Consider the following 12,914-nt stretch of genomic DNA (forward strand, 5'->3'; position numbering starts at 1 on the left):
AAAACAAATATCCTGTATATTCATGGCCTATTTTTAATACGTCACTTGTATTAAATGGTCTTGATGTTGTGACAGAGTCAGGAGGGTGAGTCAGAAAGTTTTGACACATGGATGAATTGAAGGGTGATAAATGGAAGGAAAAATATGAACCCATGAATCATATTGTGATTACCTTTATCCTATCCTGAAAGCATTTTCATCCCTAAGGCAAAGGTCTTTTTAAGGATAATAAATCTGACGAACATAAGGAATTTTCCAACTTAGGGATAAATAAAGCGCATTATTATCTTTATCTTTAATACCCTCATCAACAGAGCAGAAGGTATGCTTTGATCCAGCTGAACACCCATTACAGATTTGGACTCATGTATTAGACGTCATCAAAACTCCATCCCTCCAGAAAAGCTGCAGAGACTTTCATTATCTTATCAGCTTTCTCTATTTTTTGTGCGAATCTATTAGTGAGATTGAAGGCTGAAATAAGGAACCGTGTAATCTTTTGCTTGCTCACTTTGTACTCGTGGTTTTTTATTAGGCTTTAGTTATTATGCTTTACTTTTGCATTTACATATACAGTATGGAATTTCTTGTTTTTTTATGAGCCTTTATGTTATAACATATAAGGAGAATTCACAACCTCTGCAGCGACTGCAAGCAGTAACCAGAGATGAGATGTATTCGCTTATCATCGCTCTATATATTCCATACCTCTAGCTGAGGCGTCCTTGAAAAGGAATTGAACCTCAAATCAGTGGAGTGCCCTCACCAGCAGCGGGGAAAATGTTTTTTTTCTTGTGAGACATTAAAGAGGCATGGCAGTTTAAACGCAAGATGTCCAATGTGTCACTATTCATGATGAAAGGATGAAGGACAGCTCCACTTGCGTAGTAAGTGTGAATTTTCTCCAAGTCTGCAGTTCCCCACAGCGCTGTGGGGTGTTTTCATGTATTTTTGGCTCACTGTTTTACTTTATATCCTGTGACTTTACTGCTTTGGTTCACTGCTACTCTTCTTATCAACCCAATAAACCCACTGTATGCTCCCACAGCAACCGAGAAATAAAATGAGCGACTAGCTGGTGAACAGTGGTCTGTGTGAAGTGGATCAGTAAACAAGTAATAGCTTTACCAAGTGACCAAAGAGTCCACACTTAACTTCATATAGCGCATATGCTGACCATGTCAAGGTCCAGATATGAAACTTCTCAGTATTTCTGAGTAGTTCTATGAATTAGTGCCTGTCACCGTAACTTTGAGATCACAGCAACAAGGGATCCCGAGCAGAGACTTGAAAGCAGCAGGACGTGTAAATCAGTTTCATCAAGCAGACATAAAAGGCTGTAATCACGAGTTATTGGCAAAACAGAGAAGATCAAGATTTAATTTGTTACACCCCAGTTCAGCTTTGCAATTTTGTGAGCAATCGATGATTAAATGCACTGAATCAGGCATATTTGAGTTTATGACTCAATTTTCTTTTCCAGTGCATGAAAAGCACTTCCTCCTCTGTGTTCAAATTTAGGTGGCTGTTATTCCTTCCAATAAGACATGTTTATGGTGCGGGATAAATTGCTCAGCCTCCTGTGGATACATGTCTGTGATTGAGGACAACAAACAAAGGATTTCCCAGCGGAGTGCTGATCCGGCTGTAAAGAAGAAGAAGACAAAACAGGAAGATTCTGAGCCAGAGAGTAAAATAAGACCTCAGTGCTGACACTTCATAGACAATATATTGTGTGCATGCTTTGTAGCAGAAGTGGCAGAATATTTCTGTCTTGGTAAAATACTGTGGTGGTGGTCGACTTGAGTAAGCGGAGCCTGGAGATCTGACCTGATTTTACAGTTATAAGGGCTTCAAAGGGAAGCATAAGCCCAAACGGTAAACAGGTCTAATGCTGCATCACCATTTAGTTAAAAACAGTGTAAACAGTGCAAAGCCTCCACATCGACGGCACTAAACTGTGTGTGGGATTTTTCTGATCGTTTTTAGGTGCTATGTACTTTTGGGGTTGTATTCCTCGTCAGCTAAACCTTTTTTGTTTGTAAAACATTCACATGCCTGTTTTTAGAAGTCAGTGGGATTTGTGGGAAACAGGTTTAGACAGTCTTCATAGGAACTAGAATAGAAGGTTTATAGCCTGCCACACGCGTGCCTCTACTATAGGTTTGAAGCTGGACTTAGAAAAGATTGGCATAGCTATTTTGACATTACCAGTTAGCTTGGGAAACACCATTACCAAGACTTAGGAATAATTAAAGCAATAAGAAGACTTCCAAATGAAGGAAATTCTCATCTTTGAACATTCAAAGATGACTTCAGGAACCGGTGGACCGTGTGACAGCAGCTACAACTGTCTTTTGTACCTTTTATGTGAGAAACCACATGACTACTAACCACATGGGTAACTTTTCTATCACAGAGTAGGCTTCCTTAAAGCACAGGTGGGCAATTACTTATCCCCAGGAGCCACGTGAGAAACAGGGACTGCTGTGGAAGCCGCTCCAATAATGTGAACTCAATTCTGCTCAGTATTAATTTTCTGTCTTTGTAAGCTTGGCCGTGTGTGGTAGGGTTACAACAATAAGTTTATAAATAGGTCAAATAAATTTTGAGCAGAACGGATTTCAGCTTACTGAAGTTCCAGTTCCTCACGTGGTCTTGGGGAAAGAAGCATAGACTTCTTTATAATCTTTTTTTTTTGTTTACATTACTGTTTGTCCATATTTACAAAATCATGTTTGTTGCAGCCAAACTTCATATGAAGAACCGAGTTATACGCCCATGAGAATTTATACAGTCTGACTTCTTTTTGCATCAATAGGAGGTGGCCCTACCTGGTCATTAGAAACAATGAAGAATTAAAGAATTTCCATAGTAATACCACTTTTGCACTGGGAAGCTACATTTTATGTACACTTTATGAAAACCATGGAAGCGAGAACTGCAGTTCTCCAGACTAAGTAAAAGAATAAGTAAATAAATGCTTGCTGTAACTGAACGTTTGAATCTTCAGTGAATTTAAAAAGAAATCTTGTTATTCTTTTCATCGTGTTTTTGATTCAAGATGTTGATAAAATGGATGCATTTTTGATTCATGATTTTTAAACCATTTCAACTGTAGGAAAATACCACTTTATGTCTTTGGTCATGAAGTTATATAATATAAAATACTGATGCTGTATTTTGATTTTATGAAATAGAAATGGAAACAATAAGCATCTGAATCCAACTGCTCTCTCTTTCTTCTAGTCTTATTGCAGTTATTCATGTTTGTATCCTGGTGAAAGGACCCAACAACATCAATAACAGAAGGCCACTATTTTCAGTTCAGCAGCTTGTAAAACCTTTTTTTTTCTGCATTACTTACACTGTTGGCAGTATATCTCACCAAACAGTAGCTTTCAGGAAATTAGAAAAAAAAAACAACCCCCAAAAAACTCACATTTATGATATTGGACGAATGGAACATGGAAGCACTTTTTTCCTCAGTGTGAACTTGAATTTAGTGGTCATAGTTGGCAAATTTAGTTACTTTTGAACAGAAATATACTAACATATATGCTGATAAAGCAAAATAATCCATAATTTTCACATTGCTTGTTCTTTACCTTTCATGCAGTGACATATTTACCCATTGAGATTAAAAAATACGTGTAGCCATCTGTGCTCTAGGTGTACTCTAAGATATGTGCAGGGGCGCTAACGGGGGGGACCCCAGTGTCCCCCCCCCCCCCTTTTAACTTAACATTAACTTGTTATTTATTCCTGCTTAAAACAGATTATTATGGATTTTTGTTTTGCCACATCTTTTAAGTAACCTTTATTTGACAACAGCATATTGAAACTGAAACTTCAGTTTTTGGTCTGCCATCCAATATCTTTAGCTGTCCACCCCTATGAAAAAATACATGGATACATGTAGTCCCTGAAATGTGTAGTTTCTCTTCATATCTTCGTTTTTTCTCCGTGGATTTATGATGCCAGTATTCTTTAATCGGGACATTTGAAAGAAGTAACATTTTTGGCCTGCAGTACTACCGACTGTCCACTATTAGCCATCACAATGGAGTCATGTTCCACCTACCAGGGTAGAGAGACAGCTATGTGACTGAAAACTATGGATTGCTGGTGACTACAAATATCACAGTAGTGTTAATTTCTTAATCAAGTTTTACTAGTTCCCAAAGTGATGTGGAGGTTTTTAAGCTTTTTATTTTCAAGGTTAATTTTATCCTTGAAAATGTGACAGAGGGTGTCACATTGATGCGTACGATTCCTTTCGACGCAAATATCAAAGCTCGACTTTCCTTCAGTGGCTGCCTTTTTATAATTCTGCTTGGCTTAACACAAACTACTGTTTGGGATTTAGGGTGGCAATACATGGATTATAGAACACAGAGACAGAACACTAACAGCGACAGAGAAAAGCCTCGTATCCAGCGTGCCTTTGAGGTGCCTTTTCACATAATTAATCTGCCTAGCTTCACTAGTCTAGTGCCATATTTCACGGTGACACTAATATATGATGTTTTAAAATCTTAGCTGATGTTTAAACATGTAATTTAGGTAGAGTAATGGCGCATATAATGTTTCTTACTTCTAATCACTGCGAGTTTTTCGTGAGGAACTGAAGGAGCGAGGCTTTGCATTTCAATAAACCCACTTGATTAGGGAGTATTCTTGTTGCTGTTGTTGTTTTTCGGCAGATACTGTTTACTCTGAGCTGTGCCTCCCAAAATTCCCCCACCCCACCCTTCCCGCTCCTTTCCTGGAGACAGCTCAAAGACCCCCTGCTGGCAGCTCAGCGGAGCAGCTTTATCTGGGTTCTTCGCTCGCCTGTCTTTCCACAAGCCTCGTCTCATTGTGTCACCCCAATGTGTCAGCCACAAGCTGCAAGTCACATTCACAAACTGCATCTCAGGGACGAGAGAGCCATTCATTAGAGCATCAAAACCAGCTCCCACAACAAAGGTTCACTGTTTCGTTTCCCATCCCTCCATATGCATGTAAATTATTACAAATAAAGAGAGAGGAGAGTGGATGCTCTGCTGACAGCGCTTAGGGGAATTTGTGTGCAGAGATAATTTTCAAAGTTCTCTCTTTAAAGGGTTACTTTGAGGGATGAAAACGCTGCGTACATGCGCTGTAACACTTTCCTGCTGTTGGGTAAAATATTCAAGACAGTAAGAAGTGCGTGGAGCATGGGCCAGCAAAACCGGCTGTCTTCAGTATCGCTCTAATATTATACTGCTTCAAATCTTTGTTTTACAAATGAACACAGAATCCAGCTGCTCTCTGACCCTTTACTATTTTCAGGAGTGTGTCTTTATTGAGCGTTTACACCTTTGCAAGTTTATACAAAAGGCTGGCGAGTGCAGAGAACCAGGTCATATAATTGGAAGCCAAAAGGAAGCATCATCAGTGTCATATTCTGTATATACAACATCATCTTTCTGTTGGGGTGTGGCACTCTAATACACTCCTGCTGCTTCCTCAAATGCACGACTGTGACCCACTGTCCTTCTGCATATCATGTAATGCTAATATAATGACTCTCCTCTCCATTTCCTGCCAGATCATTCAGTCTGCCAGCACGTCCACAGCTCACTGGCCAGCTTTAGTTTTGCATCTAGTTTGGAACTCTTTTCGCCTTCCTGTGCCTCAGGCCCGCTGCCTTCTTGCGTGCACTGCCTCGTCGCCTTGCTCCGTTCATTCTGCCACCGCCTGACAGCTTTCCACTCGCCAACTCAATAGCTCATCAGCTCCGCTGAGAAATTCTGGTGTGTCTCTGTACCACTAAAATTGATTAAAAAGCCAGAAAATGGGGAGAGTGGCATCAAGATCCAGCAGGCGTGAATGACAACAGATGCAATATTAAGTCTGAAATAGCATTTAAGAAGGAGCTGTGGTGTTAAGGGGGTTGCAAAGTGCACAAGGTGGCAAACGCACAGCAGCTTAAAAAATCGGGCCCTTTGCCAACTGGCCAGCTGCAACTATCAGGTAAAATTCATGTTGTAGTGTATCTCCAGATCTCTGTCTGAAGAATCTTAAGATATACTGTCAGTGTGCTGACTCAAAGTGGCATTTAGATGTAATCCTGAACTTGGCAAGGTAGAGTTCTACTTCAGCAGATTTCCATTTCTCAAGAATGCTGAGGTAAGACAGGCCAAATATGACTACTCAAAATAAAAGTAAATTTATTTTGTAAAGGTATTTATTTATTTATTTAAAGTGGGAGGGTGTTGGAATCCTATTTCAGTTATTTATTTACCTTGGTGTCAGTTTTTTCTGACGTGTGCCTTAATAAATATGTAAAATGTGAGTAAAGTCTGTGTTTTTCCACTTTAAAAAAAATAAAAACATTTTATGACTTGCTGAACCAGACTCCAACTGCAAAAGCAGACATTTAAGAGCGGTTTTAAATTATGAGCACACTGGAGGAAGGGGACAACCCAAATTATATTTACTGTCAAAAAAGGAAACATCTTCATCTCACAAGCTGGTGACAGAATAAAATAGTCCCTCCACTGAATGAAGCCGCTTTGCTGAGTCATATAACCGGAATTGAACATATATCACCGGCTGGTCCATCCCTCTCTCAGCCTCCGTCCCGTATCTGTCCATGAATTTCCCCAGATTTTTATGAGATGCGATATCTTGCGCTCTTCCACTTTATTGTTTTCACATTCCTCTCCCCAGAAGCCTGGAAAAATGAATTGTACTCATGTAAGCAGAATACCGTCACCGCAGGAAAACTATTTATTCCACTGGCTTCTGGCAGCGTGGATCTGTGGAGCTATCTAAGCCCTGTGGTGTGATTGCATCCCACACAGAGTCCACGCAGGCAGGTAGATGGGACTACTGCAGCACGAACCAGCATGTCAGCCTTCCTGTCAACCACTGAACCCCCTTCTCTGCAAGCACATTTTAAATAAATCAAAACGCAATATTTTGTTGATCTTCTGATGGTTAAAAAACTTTTTTAAAAAGAAAAGTCTTGTTTTCTTATCAGGATGGATGGTTGGTATCTGCCTTCTTGGCTCCTTTGGTGCATGTTTAAAAGACAGGAGGACGGAGGGTGTCTGTTTGTACAAAAAGACCAGTGACTATTACTTTGCATCAAAAGTAACCTCTAAAGTAAGCACCAGGTTTAAAGTAGTAAATGGTGCGACTTGGTTACAAGAAGTGTAATAAAAGTGTAACAGCTGTGCTGACAGGTCTAGATGGGAGGAACCCAACTTTAAACACCCGTATGAGACAAACAACGTTGTGAAAGTTGAGTCCAAGCATTACTTTTGCCTGAAGTGGGAATCAGAGGGGATCACTGATTAGCCTCAGTGATAAGTTGCTTTCTTAATCCTACACAGCTGTTCAGCATCTATTCCCTGAGTTCTCTTCATATTTGTGTGTTAATGCTTTTAATTTCTCTATTAAACATGAGTTTAATGAGTTTGATTATTCATTCAGTGATTTTTTTCCCTCAAAAATGATTCACTACTATCTTTCCAAGTTTTAGGACTCTCCTTGTTTTCTTTGCTTGATAGGTCACTCATTTGTCCCTTCTGAAATGAAATAGCATCTTTTCCATGATCACATAATATGCCTTCCAACATTCTTATTCTTTTCTTATAATGAAAAGCTAATCACTGCATCAGTTTGGGTTAAATAACCCGTAGCCCATCAAAAATATATCAGTCACTGCACTGATTATGTGATGGAAGGATTTTACCTGTTTGCTTAGTTAAATCCAGCAAGTGATTTTTTCCCCCCTTTGGCCTGACTGCATATGTTGGCATTATAAAAGGATCCTTGTGGCAAAAATGTAATGCCTGTTATGTGCATATTGAAAAAAAACAACCATTCCTCCATACTCTTTAAAAAGTTGAAAAACACTTCATTTTGAAGGTGAAAATCTCGTAAATTAAACATAACAAAAAGCAAAGTAACAAACTGAATGATGAAACTGAATGATCAAAGTATTGTGAATATTTTAAAGGCTGAATGGAGTCTGTGGCTAACCTTCATAGTGAGAGTGGTATTAAAATCCTTATGTAAGCTCATAAATACGAATCAAACTGAAAACTACAAATGGTTACAAAGTGAAAAAGGCTTTAAAAAATACATGGCAACGATACATGGATTTTCCTGGATATGACAATCTCATCCAAGGATAAGAACACTGATATGATGCAAATACAGTAATATCCAGTGTAAAGTTAATCCTGTAAAGTTAGTTAGGCTTAAATGATGTTTCAGGAATGGATCAAAGTACCAGCTGCTCAGAAGCCAACCAGTGATCACCTTAGAAATTCAGAAATGGGAATCTGTGATCAGAGTCGGTACGTCCTTGATAGAGAGAGCTTTCAGATGTGAGCTTAGAGTGAAACTAAAATTAAAGACTGATTCACACTTTAAACATTTAGACGCTGATATTCAAAAATGCTGGAGCTGTGTATGTGAATGTGAAAACGGCTTGTTCACAGAGCTTTGTTCTCACAGGAGATAAAATCTCAAAGAGCAAACTAGCATTTGGTTTGGAGAAAAGCATCAAAACAGGCTTCTGTTGCTTCAAAATGGCACAGATTACATTAAACCTGACCATGTCGCAATAAGCTAAATAGACAGAAGGAGCAGAGCAACATTTAAAATGTTTTTGAACACATCAGGAAGGCGTCCTACCTGCATTAGCTCACAGAATCAGCTAAGCTGATAACTAGAGGCGCAGTTAGGTGTGTTCATCAATGCACAGCCTTGTTTGAGCAGAGAGGAAAAAAGAGCAGGTAAAGTCATTCAGACATAAACCTTTGAAAGTGAGGAATATGATGGTTTCCAGCACACGTATGAGATCACAACACGTGATTGGGGTACAATATGTCAACATGTAGTATTCTAAAAGCATATGGGTACTGGAACACCTAGAGTATCTTCTTTGCACATTACATCTGCTGCAGTGTCATGGTTTTCTCAAGATTTTACCAGCTGGCTGCAGAGATTTGTTCCCATTCTGGTGCAGGAGCAATACTGAGGTTGCACACTGATGTTGAGTGATAAGGTCTGACTGACTGTCAGCAGGCCAGCTCATCCCAAAGGTGCTGAATGGGGTCGAGGTCTCTACAGGCCACTCGATTTCTTCTGCTTGACTCTGCATTAATAAACTTAGTGGACTTTCCTTTGTTTAAAGGACACATTAAAATCACATTAAAAGAGAACTTCCTTAAGTTGTTGGCGGAGCACAATTAGCTACATGATACGCTGCCGTATTGAGATTTCCACTAATTGGAACAGCCTGGGGCGTAAAGTAGACCGAAATGTATGCCGACATCTTTTCTGGGCATGTACTGTGACAATATTGAATGGAATATGTAGCGCTATGACAAAAAAAAAAGGTCTTTTAAAATTGGGAAAGTAACCTGTTCAATAAAACATTACCTCGACACTACTGTTGTCTGATTTCTGGCAACTGCTGCTTTACTTGATTGACCACAAACAGCGACAGCGGTTTGTTATGAAGAGGCTATCATCATAGCCAATTCAAACTATTTCACAGCCACATTGTGAGAAGGCTGCATGATTGAATTCTCCCAGCAAGTCCTCCAAACTAAGACGAGCATCTGTTGGTGCTGTTTGGCAAAATAAATTAATAACTGTTGGAAAAGGTGCAACTCATTGCTATCTTTAAATGTGTTTCGCTTGTTTCAAACATTGTTTTAGTACAATTATTACCACCATATGTCCAGATATATAGACACTGTTAATGCGAAGAGTGCAGATGGCCTTACTTTGGTGCTATTTCTTTATTATTAAAAGGCAGTTAATCTCATTTCATTCATATAATGTTTTTCTAGTCTTTATAACGATCAGGGGTTCAGTGTTTTTGCACTTCAACATACAGGCTGGAGGAAATTAAACCACCAACCTTCTGAGTTCCTCATAACCTTCTCAACCTCCTAATTTACTGTGCTGCATCTTTCACTAAGCGCTCCCTGGCTTCTGCTGCCAGAGGCTACAGTTAATATTACATCTTTCAAAATATTATGCAGTTTTTGTCGAAGAATAAGACAATAGGGGTGAAAACCAGTGCAGTCACTGAGTGCTTTTCTTCTTGCTTCCTTTCTGCCACCATCCCTTCCACTTTCACTGATGGAGCTTAGAGTTCCTTACAACCCGAGGGATGGGGAGCAAGAAGAGAGGAGGCCTGTGAAGGAATTAAGAGCGAACAGACTCAAGTGGATGCGGTGTGGCTTATCCAGGGTCTCCACACGTGTTATTTTTTCTTGTTTTGTAGTTTTATGCTTAAGACAATTTGATACAAAGTTGCATGTCAAGATGTAGCCACGGTTTCACGTCTTACTCGCATTTCTCCATCAATTTCTCACTGGGAGGAGCTAAGCAAGTGAAGGAGACAAGGAGACATGCTGGCAAAATGAAAACCGTTGAGCGTACACGCATCCCTAAAAAGACAGCGCATTGTTGATATTACCACTGGGTGGTGCTAATGGTAGAAATTCTGAAATTTTGGCTTTAATCAAACCAAAACGACTCAGTCTTACCTTCTTTCCATCACTGTGCAGGTGCCAGCTTTGGGCATTAATCCCAAACTTCCTCTTAAAATAGAAACAAAGAAAACATTGGTGAATTTTTTTTTATATCTGAAATTACAACCATTACGTTAAATATCATCACAAAATGCATTAGACCAGATGCAGCCCATAAATCTGAACTCCTCTACATCAAACAGGAATAAGAGTGATAGCCCCCTGACGACTGCTGCCTTGTGCACCTCTGGCTGTGGCTCATGTGAAGAATTTCACCATGTTTTTTTTTTTTTTTTTTGATTCATGAATACAGTTAGTGCTAAGGTATGGAGAGAGCAGCAGTAAAAGAGTTGGAACAGCCTCGGGCCAAGGGCGCGAGCCAGTGAATAATTGAAAATGTCCTGCCAGGTATGAGTCAGGCTGTTTGCTCAGCTGGGATCAAACGCTGCTTGATGGTATGTTCAGGTGATGTGACACGGGGGGTCCATCTGGGATGTAGACTGCCGAAGGAGCGTTAACATTCTGTGGATATTAAGCAGGTAAAAGATTCAGGTTGTTGTTTGCTCAGGTTGAGACACAAGCAGTTTTGTGTTGCAGTAATAACTGTGTTTTATACATTTACCTTAAGTGACGGGAGGTGCGATGGACTGTCCACATTTGCTGTTAGAGTCTCTGCTGAAGTTAATATGTAAGGTTAATAGTGCAGGGAAAAAATGTTTTGAAGTTGTATATCAAATCTACACTTAGGTTCTCTTACTGCTGCTGACAATCAAATGGAAGCTTTACAGCCTTAAACTATGTTAAAAACTCCCTCCTGTGTTGTGTGCCAATGTGCAGCTTGCTTTTAGCAGTGTGCATGGTGACTGACTGACATGTTTTCTCCTCTGGGCCTCCTGTAGCATATATTGGACTTGACCTGGTGGCTGCTGATACAAGCTCTTGTGCACTCTTACTGCCCCAGACACTTTCCATACTGTACATTGAAGAATACCAAAGAGACCGCTCAGGGGCTTCAGGACTTATCAGATGCATTCGTGCCAGCAGTGCTTGTTAGCCTGCTGTGAATTCTTTTCCTGGCTGACTGCTGGAGTTGACCAGTTAAGAGCAAGCTGGTTTATTTTGTACTGTTTACTATATATATAAAAAGTGCACATAATGCTACCGTCCACAATAAAACAGACAGCAACAAGATAAAATCTCCTTTACTCCTCATGCAGGCTTGGCTGAATTAAGAAAAGGTGAACCTGTAAATGCCTCCAGCAGCGCTCAGTGTTTACATTGAGTTCCCCTATTGGATAAAAAATGACCTTGGCAAACATAATGTGAGTGTGAAAACGTCAGTAAGATTCTCTCTGTATTTTGTGTGCATGTGCATGCAAACATACACATGTAGCAGAGTTTGTCATGTCATTCAAATGGATTATAAATCAGCCCTGACCTGGGGTTTAATTGCCCCCTCAGCAGCCGTTCCTTTGTTTTAAATGCCTCTCCACCATGGCATGGCAGCACAATAACTTCTTGCAGCGAGATTTTTTTTTGGACAACCCAGTAACAAATGCCGCTGGATGTGCTGGAATTGCTTTCTCGAGACAAGCTGAACAACCAAGCATAGCATTATGCTTCTTCACGGAATCGATCCCCGGGAAGGGATGTTACTCGAATTAGGCCTCTTGCTCGGAGAGTGTTTCTAAGCACTAAAACAGTCCGATGTTTATTCATCGGCCTTAGCTGTTTATCTGGGGGATTGGAATCAATGGATGAAAGAGAACTGGTCTATTTGAAAGACTACTCTTAATTTGCTTATCTAGTCAGGAGAAAATCAAAGGAATCAAAAAATCCTTTAAACTATTATTTCATCCCCACACCTCATTTACTCCTTATTAGACCTCAGTAAATACTGGCCCCCAGCCCCCCCTCTGTACATACAATATCAAAATTAAACTGGACAGCAATAATTATTCCTTAAATTATGATTTACTTTTTGAAATCATAGAATCTCTGCAACGTTATCATGCGTTTTATCGTTTTGTCGCGTCAAGATTAAACATTTAACTATATATTCTTTAAAACAACTGAATAATTTTATTATTCATAAAGAAAATAGCAATGCTTAAATACCCATTAAAAACAGGCTTTTAATGGGTATTTAAGATCTGCTTTTACATGAGTAATAAAATACATAAAGCAGAAGAGAATTGTGTCAAGTTAGGGGAAATAAATGTTGGTTAAAATCTGTTTTTCAGCCAGTAGTGATTAAATTTGATGGTGCTTTCAGGTAACATTTTTTCCTAACCTTAACCCTAGCTTTACTTGAATAAAATAAATAGATGAAAGGATTATCCTGCAACAGACTGGACCTGTCCAGGGTGTACCCTGCCT

The 12,914-nt window shown here is 39.6% G+C and overlaps 1 long non-coding RNA gene across 1 annotated transcript; it reads right to left on the reverse strand.

The window, feature by feature from the left end:
- Positions 1 to 5,350: 5,350 nt before the first annotated feature.
- LOC146719041 (uncharacterized) lies at positions 5,351 to 11,385 on the reverse strand. Its single transcript, XR_014919923.1, has 3 exons — positions 11,158 to 11,385; positions 10,551 to 11,057; positions 5,351 to 5,796 (listed from the first exon to the last, which is right to left on the reverse strand). It is a non-coding gene; the product is annotated as an uncharacterized LOC146719041 (long non-coding RNA).
- Between the last annotated feature and the right edge of the window lie 1,529 nt (positions 11,386 to 12,914).

Source organism: Copadichromis virginalis, linkage group LG1 (genome assembly GCF_057382275.1).
Source record: "Copadichromis virginalis isolate Kocher_CV1m ecotype Utaka linkage group LG1, C_Virginalis_male_GT1.1, whole genome shotgun sequence".
In the NCBI taxonomy this organism is placed as follows: domain Eukaryota; kingdom Metazoa; phylum Chordata; class Actinopteri; order Cichliformes; family Cichlidae; genus Copadichromis; species Copadichromis virginalis.